The sequence below is a fragment of the Triturus cristatus genome, chromosome 3_1 (assembly GCF_964204655.1).
Source record: "Triturus cristatus chromosome 3_1, aTriCri1.1, whole genome shotgun sequence".
Classification (NCBI taxonomy): Eukaryota; Metazoa; Chordata; class Amphibia; order Caudata; family Salamandridae; genus Triturus; species Triturus cristatus.
In genome coordinates, this window is record NC_140583.1 from 982,933,956 (window position 1) to 982,947,494 (window position 13,539).

The 13,539-nt window shown below is 41.8% G+C and overlaps 1 protein-coding gene across 1 annotated transcript in view; it reads left to right on the plus strand.

Annotated features, from left to right (window-relative positions):
- The window catches only part of HIVEP3 (HIVEP zinc finger 3), a 1,736,279-nt gene that overhangs the window by 1,549,604 nt on the left and 173,136 nt on the right, over positions 1-13,539 (plus strand). The window contains exon 8 of the mRNA XM_085645663.1: positions 11,283-11,321. The gene's annotated coding sequence lies outside the window, so the exon portion shown is untranslated. The remainder of the gene's footprint in view (positions 1-11,282; positions 11,322-13,539) is intronic.

The window sequence follows — 13,539 nt, forward strand, 5'->3', positions numbered from 1 at the left end:
TCTCAGCAGTAAGGAAAACAATGCGCAGCCTTTGCGGTGGGGATGGTGGTGCTGGCTTCCTCCTCCATCCCCTCCCAGGCTCTTCCTCTGTGTGAAGAGTGAGTTAGTCAGAATCCTGTATCATGTGATGGTGTTACATCCAAACAGTTCACCTCTCTGTTCTTTCCAGTTCTGCAGATGTTTGAATTTGTAGCCGGTTAAGGCCGCATTACATGTCCTGCGGTAATTGCACTGCATTAATTTTACTTTCGGAGTTACTATAGAATTACAAAATGGGTCCCCTGTGGAATGAGGAACAACCCTAGAAATAGGTGTTAACTGCTCCAATTTCTCCATGCTACACCCGAATTCCAATTCCTTTGGTTTTGGCCTGAAGGATTTCCACAGTATTATCTGTGGAGATTTTATATGCAGTAATACTGCATGCAATATTACTAACACCCTGCGAATACTAATTTTAGTGGAAACGGCTGTGTCTAGTGGCAGCTCCTCTGCAAAGGCAGAGGAGCATTGCCCCACTGCTCGAGGAGCAGTGTAAAATAAAAAATAAAATGATAATAACATGTTATTATTATTTTATTTTTAGTATCCTCCAGGTTCTGGCGGGGCGCGAATGGGCTCCTCTGACGAGGGAAGAGGAGTGGTTGCTGCACTCTAAAGTGCACATGATGGTTTTGTCATGCCAAACCGTCATGCACACTTTGCATGTTCTCCACCCAGGCTGCATTACAGCCTGAATGGAGAACATACCCAGGTTCCCATTGCCCGTCTGAGCGATGAACCGTGTTGCTCAGACCAATCACAACGCTGTTATGATTGGCTCAGGGAAGCCTGGGTGCTTCCTTCTTACAGCAGGAGCGGAGGGATGACATGGCAGAGACAGAGGAGAGAAGCGGCGATCAGGTAAGTTTTTTTTTAACCTCCCAGCCCCCTCTCCCCCCATTGCCATTGGGACCATAAAATACAACTCTGTTTGCTGCGTCTCTGTATCCTCTGTCACTACCACACCACCGGTATATGAAGCCTGTTTTATTTTTATGCCATGACCATGGTGCACCTTCAGAATAGTAACCATCAAATATTAGAGTGACTTTCTTAATAAATTTGTTTTAAATAATTTTAGGACTTCTCATTTCATGTCTGAATTCAACTCAGTCCATCTAGAAGCTAAACTGTCATTTTAGCATTGTTCCTTGTTGATGATCAATGGGACACACAAAGCCGTTTTCCTTTTTTCAGTTTATACAACTTTTTAAATAATTCCTAGTATTTGAACGCCCCATCGCTAACAATAATTTTGTTGAACATATTCACCTCATATTTATTTTTATTTTTTTTGCTTGTTGATTTTTTTCTGTTCCCATGCACCACACAGTGCCATCTCCTGCCAAGAAAGCCAAGCCTTTGAGATTACCTAGGCTACTGATGTTGAGCCAAAGGGCACTTCAATTAGTTCTCCTGCCTCGCCTTTGTAAAGTCTTAGAAATAGGATTGGGTGCAGCTCAATTAAAGTGCTACGTACCTGTGATCCAGTGCATATTTTGTAAAAATAGACAGGTTAAGAGGCACCATGTTCTTCACTGGAGCCCACCACCGGCCAAATCCTGGGTTTGCTGAATACCAAAGGCTATTTTTTATTCTTCCTCATGCCTTTTTCCTCTACCAGTTCCTGTCACTTTATCTTACTATTGGCTAATAATTGTCAGCTCTGCTTTCTTCCTTTATAACTGTTTTCCTGTCTTTCTCTCCCTCCTTCTTTCTTTCTGCCTTTCTGTCTTGCTCCTGGGCAAAGTCTAATGATAAAAAACAGGTCTTGAAGAATCTTAAAAATGTTAACAGACCTGCAGGACTAGTGACTCTAATAGTATACTCCACCTCATTGTAATGCTCTTGACCCATAAATTGGTCTCAAATTGTGACATTGGGCAAATATTTTATTTCATTGAGCTGTATATTTCTTCATTATCACATTTGAGGGCACCTTCAAATATGTGAGTTCAGTTTGTCTGCTGCACATTTTTATTTAGCAAACTAAACATTTGCTCCATGTAAAATAGGAATCTAGCCCACATATAGGCATCAAAATCAAATCAGGGGATGGATAGAAATGTTTCTCAGTTCATGTTAGAATCTCTCACTTTTAATAAATATATTACTAAAGCATGATGTGGTAGCACGTTGTCATTTACAGACATCATATTTGTCATTGACAGTTCAACAAAATTTCCACTGACATGCAGTTTAGTGATAAAGCTATATAGCTTACATATGAAAATATTTTGGAAATCATTTTTATCATTTGCAAATCACCAAGTAAAGTGGTGTGATTTGTTTCGATTCTGCTAAAAATTGTCTCAGTCACACTTCTGAATTACAAAAAATGCTTATCCCAACTGCAGATATATTTAGAAATATTTTACTATAAATTTACCAGCTATTTACATGATGTATGTTAGAAAAATGTGACACCCTACAGCCTTTCCTTTTACACTTCCTGTCCGGCAGCATGATAGACAGTTGACTTTATAAAATCCTCTAACTTTGCAGTCAGAGAATGAAAAGTAAACACCAATTTCAAGGATAAAACAAGCAGCAATTTGTAAGAAGATATAAACTGACATTTAACCTCTGACTTTGATCACACTGCAGATGTGACAATACCAAGAATGAAAGGCATCTTTATTTCTCATTAACTTTGTAAATGAAAAGAACACCTATTCCTTTTCAGCCCATGTTCTCTCACCAGAATTGGTCAGTAGGCCCTGAAAATACCTTGCCCTGATAAAATCTGGCTCTCCATAGCTGGTGGACAGGTAGATTTTTTGAGGCCTGAAAAATAAGTGCTGGTCCTCAAAAATGTGTGTCGGTACAAGTGAGTCAGAAGCCTGTTACATGTTGCCAAATACCAAGGCTGTGTGGTCTTGATTCTTTTTCCACCACCAGGCTCTCACTGCCCCTTTATCTCGTTCTTGCAAGTTATTTTTCGTCCCACCTTCCTCCCTTTGTTGCTGTTCTTATCCCTCACTTCTACCTTCTTTACACCTTTTGTGTTTTTCTCTCTCTTGCTGTGGGGTCAAATTCTGATGCGGAAAAATAAGTGTTGTTCCCTAAACCCAAAAAATGGCTGGTGGGCCCCACCACATGTAACCTCTGACACAAATTCAGTACTTCTCCTCAAGTTCCTCTCAAGTCTCCTGCGTTGCAGTACTTATTTTTTTGTTTTTCCTCATGTGTTAAATTTTTTCATAAATTGCCTAGGGAATCCAACATTCCAAAGGACTAAAATTTGACTGTGATGGTCAGTATGGGCCTTTGAGTTTTGGCACCATAATCAGCTGGCCAGCCTAGTTGTCTGGTGTCCATTCAGCTAGCAGTGTGTGCTACGTAAAAAGGCGCTCACTTACACACTGGTGATTGCATAGCTGATGCCAAGTACCTACGTATGGCACCTATATGTTCTCAAAGCAAAATAATCAAGTTCATTTAGAAAATTGTTTCAGACAATAATAATTAAAATAATAATAATGTGACACAGGTTTTTGTTAAAGTATTGTTGTTGTTATTATTATTGTTGCTGTTATTATTATTTTGCTATTAAAAACATTATTAATTTTATTGCTACTAGAACTACTATTATTAGCAATAGCACACCTACTACTAGAATTGTAATAAATGGGATTCTCTAATCCTGTATAAAACCAGTCTCCAATTTCTTTATAATCTTCAACTTGTTATTTACCCAGTCGCTGATTATAAGGAAATTACATGAGAACTCAACTGTAATAAGTTATTACAGTTGAGTTCTGACGTCCTAATGCCTGCTGCCAGAGCCAGCAGCCAAGAGGAAAAGAAAGTCAGGCCATGGAGCATAATTAAAGCAGCTGTTTAAAGAACAAGAAACTGTTGCTTTTCTTTTGTTTAATTTTGCACTAGAGATTCCATTTTTATTCATAATGTATGGCATTATGCTCTCTCAGTGGTAACCTACTGTAAATTTTGCTTCGTGGAAAGTGATTTTTTTGTTGTTTCATCACTAGTTTGGGCACGCAGAGAATGGAAAGTATTCCATATTTTAGGGGCCAAAACATAGAGGCATCATATTTTCACCAGAGATATAGAAAGGCTTAGATTGTTAGAAGTTCTTAGGGGCTAATTACGAACCTGGACTGCCAGACGCTCGAGGGCACGACCCGACCACCCTATTTTAACCAATGCAGTAGGACTGCCCTGAGACCGCAGCAACCGCCAGGGATCAGAGATCCTTGACTGTGGCTCAGCAGTCTTCAGGCTGCAATATGCATGGAGGGACCGCCGCAGTCCCGCCAAGCACATAACAAGTTTTCTCTCACCTGCAGTTTTTATGGCAGTTCCACCGCCATGAAAACCGTGGCAGAGAAGAAACAAAGGGGGCGCTACACGGTCCCATGTGGCCATTGGGTGCATTGGGTGCCCCCCTGTGTGCATGCACCCCAGTACCTACACCGTTGTGGGACACTAAAGAACTGCCCGCCAGACCAGGAAAAAACTCAGAATCTGGTAGGTGGTTTAACCATGGGTTATGTGATGTGGGAGCGGAGCAGTCCTGCTCCCGCGCCGCCAAACTCAAAATCAGGCCCTTAGTCTTATGATTAGTGCATGATGGACCAGAGGCTAGTATCTCCCGCTGGCTTCCTATATTGCTGGTCCAAATGAATCGACATGTCTGCTAAAAGCTATTGAGAGCCATCTGAACTGGAAGTGGTTAATAAATGGTTTGCGACAGCCATGATGCTGACGTGTATAGGTGTGGAACAGAGCTTTCTACACGTGTTGTTAATTTAATTGAGGATAACTTTTGGCGAGCTATAGGGTGATACCATTTGTAGTGAGTCAGTGATAGGAGCGAGCTTGAGCTAACAACATACAACATACGGCATTCAGACATAAATCATGAGGGTGGGAATCAGATTAAATAAGGCAGAATGCCCCACCTCTTCCAGTACTAGCAAGCTGTGCATCCAGTACATTGTGCATGCCCTTGCCTTCCTGGAGATGTGGTGTACTTCTCTTTGGCACTGCATGCACGCATGACCATACCTGCACATGTCCACTCAATACACTCGTATCAAAAGGTATGCACTCTTGCACAGCTTGACAGTCCCCACACTGCTATCTCATTGTCACTTTATGTCATTCTTGATGTTATGTTTTGTATGTTAAATTATTTATTCAAAACTGTTCTCTTATGTAATGTAGTTATAGCACATTACAAGTGGAATTTGCCCAGCTGGTCGTCATTCGTACCTGCCTTGGAGTAGCAGAGTAATGTCTACTATAGGGGCGGTAGGCGTGATAGGTCTTGTGATGGTCCTAATAAACCAAACGAGTGCAGCGAATGGGTTTGCATTGAAGAATTGTGGGTTTGCTTGCAGTGGACCTTTGCTATTTGTTCCTGTACCTCTTAGAGTTGTTGACTGTTTTCATCATCTGAGTGTAGTGTGCTGACTGTACCATATCTGGGAGGGTTCTTCCAAAGGGTATTCGGTATTGTGAGCATTGTGAACGTCCCCACATGTCTGGGAGAGAGGTCCATTGACTGGGTCATTCTGTCGCTGGTCTGTGCCATTGGTGTTGTCGCTTCACTCAGCCTATAAACGTGTCTAGTTTTAGGGATGGCACATTCAGGTAATCTCAATGCCAGAATAAAATATATGCAGACGCTAGAGATTACAGTTAAAGTGCAATTGCAGCAGACCAAACACCGATAGCCAAAGTCTCTTGATCTTAGTTTTTGAGTGGAAAGACTTTTTGCATGGGCAGTTGTGTGAGTGGACAAATGCATTACAAAGTCAAATGGTTAATCAATTAATAGATGACTAAGGTCATGGATGCATGGATGGATGAATGCCTTATTAATTTACCGCATTACAAATTCCATGGAGCTCCATGGCAACTCTATAAGAGCCCAGTGAGAGTTGAAGGGACTGATGATTACAATGTTGGTGGGCAGCAGTAGTAAGACTGTGGTGAGTGATGTGAGAATATTTTGATTTATAGAGAAAATATACTTATGGTAATATGAGCAGGGCTTTAATTGGGCCGGGTCCTACCGGTGCTGAGCACCGGCAGTTCTTAAAACCAGTGGCTGAGACCAGTCCCTATCGGGCTCTCCATTTGTGCCCTCACCCTCAGGGAGAAAAAACTAAATCTTAACTCTGCAGCAGTAACACGGCTTAAAGCCTTTGATGTAACTTCAAAGAGGCTCGTTTTAGTACTTTCACAGTCTCATCATTTAAAAACTGAAGCATTTTCAATACTCTATGCAAAGAGCCCATATCTGTCGCTTATATATTTTAAGCAACTAACCATTGAAAAGACAACTGTCCTGGCTTGCTGTAGGTGTAATGTTATTTCTTGTATTATATATGTGGATGCAATGATAGAAACAGCAAAATGTCAGTCGGCGGCACACTATGCAAAGCACACATTTTTAACTTATATGTTTTTAAGCCACACCCTTAATTACATTGGCCATGCCCCTGTGAGAGACCCCCCCAGTTTTTTCATCCCACTTAAAGCCCTGATTATTAGGGTATATTGTGTGATGAGGGAGAGTGAGGGGCTACTTGAGCAAAATAATATTGGTCAAGTACTGGACGGTACAAGCAACATTTTTTCTACATACTTTGTTTAAAGGTGCCTCCTTTCTGCTCTTCGAGAGGGAGTGCTTGCGGTTATGGGTGTGAAAACAAATGAGCGCCTGTGAACCAGTTAAACTTAGGCAGCCACGACCCGTGCAGTTATGAATGGTGGGGCCGGGTGGAGGGCGGGATTTTGATGAATGGTGACAGCTGAAAATTGAATAAATAATTAATTTTCCCTCATCGTTGTCACCTGTCGAAACCCCCCACCCCCACCGCTCTTACCTGCACGGACCGCAGCTGAACTTGGGTGAAGGCGGTCCTCCGGATTGCTGCCTCAGCACTGGACGCAGGTTGACAAAGAGAAGGTTTGGAGCATAGCAAGCATTATTCCAAAAATGCTTCCAAGTTGTGGAAGAGGATGGGTTGGCGTGGTTGTCTTAGTGAATAAATACAGGGACTACTTACTGGAGAAAGGGGGGTATCAATAAGCAATCCCCATTTTGAACACCATTGTAATTGTGTTAAAGACGGGCGCCTGCCATCTTTGGTAGCACTGAAAGGGCATCAACCAGACTCCAGGTCCGCCTCTGCTGCAGCACTAGGAGCGGTGCCTTCCCACCTGATGGCAAAGCGCTCCAGCATACTTGCCCGACGTAACAAAGACGTACCCAGCCAGCACCAAAACATGGAATAGGCCTTAGGTATGTGATACACACAGGTGCAGTCTGATGCACATGAACCAAAAGGCACTAGACATGGTCCACCGCAACCTCTTACGAAGAGATCAACGTATGGGGACATTTCTTATACAAACCACAACTCAAGTGTGCCCACTAAGATATTTCCTGGTTTTAGATGCACACTGTAGACTATCTCCTTGAGGCACTGTCAGAGGAATCTGAGTAGCAGATGAAAGACTATGTTTAGTTCAGAAATAATATAACTCCCTTCGATCCATTTAGCTTTTTTGGTTGGAGGTGGGCTGTGCTCACATTGGCCGGAAATTTCTGAAATATCTAGGACATTTGCACAAAAATTGTCCCCATTCTAATCCTTTCACCTACTTGTATGTACATTCCGTCAAGAGTAACATTTTGAGAGTGCAAAGCACACCTGTTGAAATATGCTTACAACTGTTTGACAACATATATAGTATTATGTACACTAGATAGATTTCTAAGCGGCAACCATGCCTTTTCTCAATACGCATAGGGTAAGTAGCTGTGACAGCATCAATGACTTTTTTATGAAAATGAGACAAACAAGGACACATGATTGAGAACTTATACCCTGACCAAAAATAAATCGTTCTGCGCCTATTCTGCATTTTCTACATTCTTCCCATCCCCCCCAGCCTCACGAGGCCACACCTCACAAGGGCCTTTCCCCCCTTCAGCGGCAGCAGCAGCCAGCCTGTATGTCACGAAATGGTTGGGCATTAATTTTGTAGCATGATCTGCGTCTGATTTAATTGGAGGGGCGCCTGCTTGATTGCAGCTCCAAACCCTGCTGGTGGCAGAACCTCTGCACCCATGCAGAGGCGCCGAGGGGGGCCGGTGGGGGGGGGGGCGGGGGGCATTCGTCCGATTTCAATGACATTGCATTTTTGTTAAGTACTGGCATAGGGTCCCCCTTGGCGCCTCTGTGGATGCTGAGCTGCACCGAAGCAACAACTGAAAATAACATTCAGCTTAAGTGCCTAAACAAACAAAACGATTTCTGTTGCATCTACGGTTTTGTTTCTCTAATATAAATATTTCCCAAAAGAAAGACCCGGGGAAGAGCCACAGAACCGAACTCTCGCTTCCTTCGGATGGAAGAGGGTTGCAGGTGTTTTTATTGATGCATTTTAGCCCGAAGTAGCAGCAATGAGTTGAACAGTTTTTAGCAGCGGATTGTAATCAGGGACTTTCCTGTTTTCTTTGTTGATACCTTGTAATTAATGGTTCATAACGCTCGAGCATACATTGTTCATTCACCACGGCTTCCTGTATGCACTGAAACACTGCAGGCAGCTGCTTCGAATGCACAGTCATACTTTTCAGCAAGGGGCTTCCTGCAGTCCTTCACTGTGAACACAGGTTTAGCCCCGCCCCCTAGCTATGGCGGTTAGTGTTGACAGACCTCCGGCTCACGCCTCCCATGCGTCAGAGGCGATGCATTCGAAGGTGTGTTCTCTCAGAAACCCCAAACCCTTAGTTATAAAAAAAAGCCTTAAACCTCCCAAGAGCATAGGACGTAAAAGAAAGACCTTTGATGTTCGTACATCAGAGCATCACTCTTGCAAACTCCCCATTGAAATATAATTCGGGTTCCTGGTTGTATGAGATTTATTATTTTAACGCTTGCGTCTACAATCAATATTATTTTTTTGCCCATGTTTATTTTTCTCATTTTTTAAAACATTTTTTAAGAAGACATTCAACTAGTATCCGTTCATATTCATTCAGCTAGTAAATACTCCCTTGCGCATGGAAGAGACTCCTGAAAGAACACACACAAGGACATCCTTCAAATCCTACAGGTTGCATTTGGGCTCTGTAGAACTCCACTCATCACTCATAGGTAGGTGCTTGTTCATTATATTTGCAGGTTGAATCCTCTGACCATAGCTCTTTCTGAATCATTTGTCTGCATCACTTAGGGACCCTGTTAACTCTACCAAACATTGGCCAAGCCAATATATGTTGTGTCCTCCAAAGGTGTTAGTCAACATTTTGTTTTTTCCAAAGCTGAACAACAAGCAAATGAGATTAACAAGGAAGTCAACCAGTAGCAAGCAATAGGCTGAACCAAAGCCTGCTGTACCTGTTCCATCACACAGAGCAAGTGACATTTTAGCCATGTTGGATTATGTAAAACAGTTCATGGTTTTGAAAGAGCAGGAGACAGGCTTGAGTAGAAAATTGCTCTCTGTGAGACAATTTCTTCTCGAAAAAGGCATTATGTTCTCAAACCAGTGTCCTGCTGGTATCTTGTATAACTTTGTAAAAAGAGGAATACCCTCATGGGGGAAAGTTGCTCAAGATAGCCTGCAAATGTATTTCATGCCATCATAAATCATGAATCTTTATTTGGATTAAAAGTCCACAAAAGAGTCACAAAGTAAAATGCAATACTTTTATCACCATACATCATCACTATAAGTGTTTAAAATAACATGCCTTTATCGATAAAACAGAATTAATTTTAAATCCAAAATACATATAAGGATAACATACTATAATCAACCATGTGTGCAACATCAGCAAAGATAAAAAATAGTTGTAGCTAATCCTTTTCTAGCAACGTCATCTAATCAACTTCATAGCATGGTCAATTATAAAAATATCCTGACAGTCTGAGTCTTCATAAGGTGTCTTATTGCCGAGCTATCATGTGTCAATAATCGCAAGGGTAAAAAAAGATTCTATCTAGAGCCAGAGGCAAAAATAACAGATCATATGTGCAAAAAACATACAGGGATGAAAAAGTACATTCAAAATTATTTCCAGTATCAACATCTTACTGACTTCGTCAAATAATCTTGTCAATTGCCTTGTGCATATCTATTATGCAAAAGAAAATAGTCAAAAATAGGGATCGCAAATATTAACAGTGCACTGTGACAACGAAAAGCGCATTTAGCTCAAAGGTACAACACCTCATACAAGGGATACAATCAAATCATGAAGAGTATATAAACCACATTAAAAGTCTCAGCATTATTCATCCTCATATACTAAATATGATTATGATTTCCTTCTATTAATGGCAGTCGAAATAAATACGAAACTTTATGACATAGACCCACATTATCTAGTTTGCATAAGAAATTAAAAGCATCCTGATATGATAGTTTTTGTGACAAAAATAATGGTTGTAAAGCTCGTTTTCTTATGTCCCTGTAGAACGTACATAATAGAATAAAATGCAAAAGGATTTACCATCTAATCGGTATTTGGGTAACTTTTTATCCCATGGCCCCCGGCCCCTGTTTTTACCATTAAATGCAAGGTGCCTATCTATAATCAAGTCAGATCAAATCTATTCTGCATGCTCATTAAAACTATCAGATGCGTTTGGATACCTCGTTGCACGTACCCTGAGCAATATCTATGGACAGTTGGTTTAGATCTCTCTCTAGTTTCCCTTTTAACCTCTGTTCTCTGTGAGGACCATTTTCAGTTCCTTTTTTACTACAACATAAAAAACTTGCTGGATCTTCTATACTAATGTTTGCATGTATCTCCTTTATAAGACTTTTCACATATGCCAGCCGTGGAATCTTCTCTCGGTGCTCAAGTGTTAAACAGTCTTCAATGATCTCCTTGGTGAACTTAGTGCCGACCTTGCTCCAAATACTATGTCACATTATAATTGGACGTATCTGAATGGTGCCTTCTAGATAAGAAACAGCTAATTCATTATGGACAATGTAAGTTGAAGTTGAGCATGGCGCTGCCAGGAGTCTACAGAGAATATTTTTTGTTCTCCTGCATCTGTAGCGCAATACTGCTTGCCATGCCCCACAAGGGGGCCACATAGATAAGACTTGATCAACATTTGCTTTTGTACAATTGCAATATTTTCTCTTATTGGCTTATTTCCAATTTCAGCAGAGAATCTAAAAAGGGCTTCTGGTGATCTTACATTTTTTATTTTTTTTATTTTCAACAGGGGGCTCCAGTGTCCGCATTTTGAGAAATGTATACCCAGGTATGTAAATTGTTGTGTTTCTGCTACCTCATGATGAGTTCTCTTTTTTGCTTTTCCTTTCCCACATTCCATTATGACGTTTTTTGTTAGATTATGTTTCAAGTCTTTCTCTTCCATATATGTGATGAAGTTATCAATCAGGTGCTGCAAACTGTTTCCGGTTCTGGATAGCAGCACCGCATCAGCTGCGTATAGGAGGACAGGGGTTGATCGCTTGCCAACCTTTGGGGCATCAGCATTCACCTGTTGCAAAATCTTATCCACCCCATTGATACAGAGCGAGAATAACAAGCATTGGCACAGCCAATAGGTCTGAGACCTTGTAGGTAAAAAGAAAACTGAAGTGTAAGACTTCACGTTTCCATTTACTGCATCCTAAATACGAAGTAAATGGAAACGTAAAGTCTTATACTTCAGTTTTTTTTTTACTTACAAGGTTCCAAAGGCGAGACCTTTTGGCTATGCCAATGCTTGTTTTCTAGTGTGACTGCTGTTAAAAGCCCCACACGAGTGCCTGTTGGGATTGCGATTCCTCAAACTAGGGCGAGCGCAAATCTCTTTTGTTAATTGAGCATTTCTCACCTTCTCAGTTAACAGCATTAAAGTTCGAAGCATATTGGAACGTGATTGTTACGAGGCACACAGCCCCCTTTACCTCACTCTAGACCTAGCAGATATGAGCTCCTCTCTTAAACCTTTGTATACATTTGTGTTTGCATCACTTAGCGGCGACCTGGGATGTATTTTTATCCTGCTCCACACAGCCGTACAATAATCCACAGTTTTGCGGTGTTTGCACATTGTGCTGGTGCGAGGCACGGGCACATCACTGATTAGCATTGTGCACACTATAAGATGCATGAATGTGGGCAGAGGGGCACCCTTACAGCTCTGTAGGATAGGTGAATGCGGGATGAAAGGGGGGTCTTGAGTCCAAACTCCGGTCCAGCGCCCACCGTGCGCCACACTCTGCATGAGGAGCGCGCTGCATGCCCCTCCTCGCCTGCTGGAGTTGACGGTCTGCAGGGAGTGCCCTCGATGTAGTGGTGTGTTCTAATGGGTGTTATTTCTGATATTTAATGTTTCCATCATGTTTATTACTTGACTTAAGCTTGCGAGAAAGTGTCACTCATAGTCGTTGAAATGTCACTCATAAATACACTGAAATTATGAAAATGTCACACATAGCAATCTAAAACCTTGGCAGCAATGCTATTCCTGCCTCCTAACTGTCCCCAGTATTGGCAGAAATGAAATGCAGAAGGCCGATTCAAAACGTTACTGACAACTCATAAAACCAGTGCCTGAAATGAACTCACTGAAACAAAGCAAATACTAAAAGGTGCTGACACAAAAGCACTTTCAATAATAAATGTTATTGTGCAGGCATAAGGTCATGGAACAATTAAAAACCTGTGCCCATACCTAGGAAGTATGCTTCCAATGCTGCATTATAAATTACACCTTGTGTGCTGCAGAACCAAGCTCACAATCACCTTGTAAATTAAACCTTCCCCGTCACGCGTCTCCTTTACAGCGTGCTCGCGACAGAGGTACAACCTGTGGATGCGCTCCAAACATACCAGCCTGCTTGTTTGTCTTAAGTCGTGCTGTGAAGGATGCAATGGTTCCTTGCTACATGCTGTGAATCCCACAGAGGCGACTGCAGCGACACGTCATCCAAGACGAGATAGAGCACTTTTTGGGTAGTATTGTTTTCGGTGTATGGTGCTAGCTGATCGCCTATAGTTCAAAAGTATGCGTTGTAAACATCCAATCACACCGCCCACCAAGAACACCCAATGGAAAGCTGTCTTAGACTGCGCGTTTAACCAATTGCAGAAAGGTTTGCATTTAAGATCTACACTATCTACGAAGCGGGTAGATGAAAGCAGTGCCTTTTCACAAGTGACTCCTAAATAAGTCTCTCTCTCACCGAGCCGTTCATATCATCGGAAGTTGCTCGTGAAATCTTTCTATGAGAAAAGTCAATTTGGAATTACTTAGTTCATACGAGCGTAAGAGTTTTATTTTAAAAAACAAGAGCTGTTTTAATGATTATATGAGACACACCAGTCGCCTCGCGCTGGCGGCAGAGGGACGGGAGAGAGGAGCGGGCCGGTGCCTCCCTTGAGCACACAAAGCATTTCCCTTGCGGGAGCGAGCCACGGGCACCATGTGTTTGCAAGTTAATTACAAACATTTGGTGTTAAGCTCG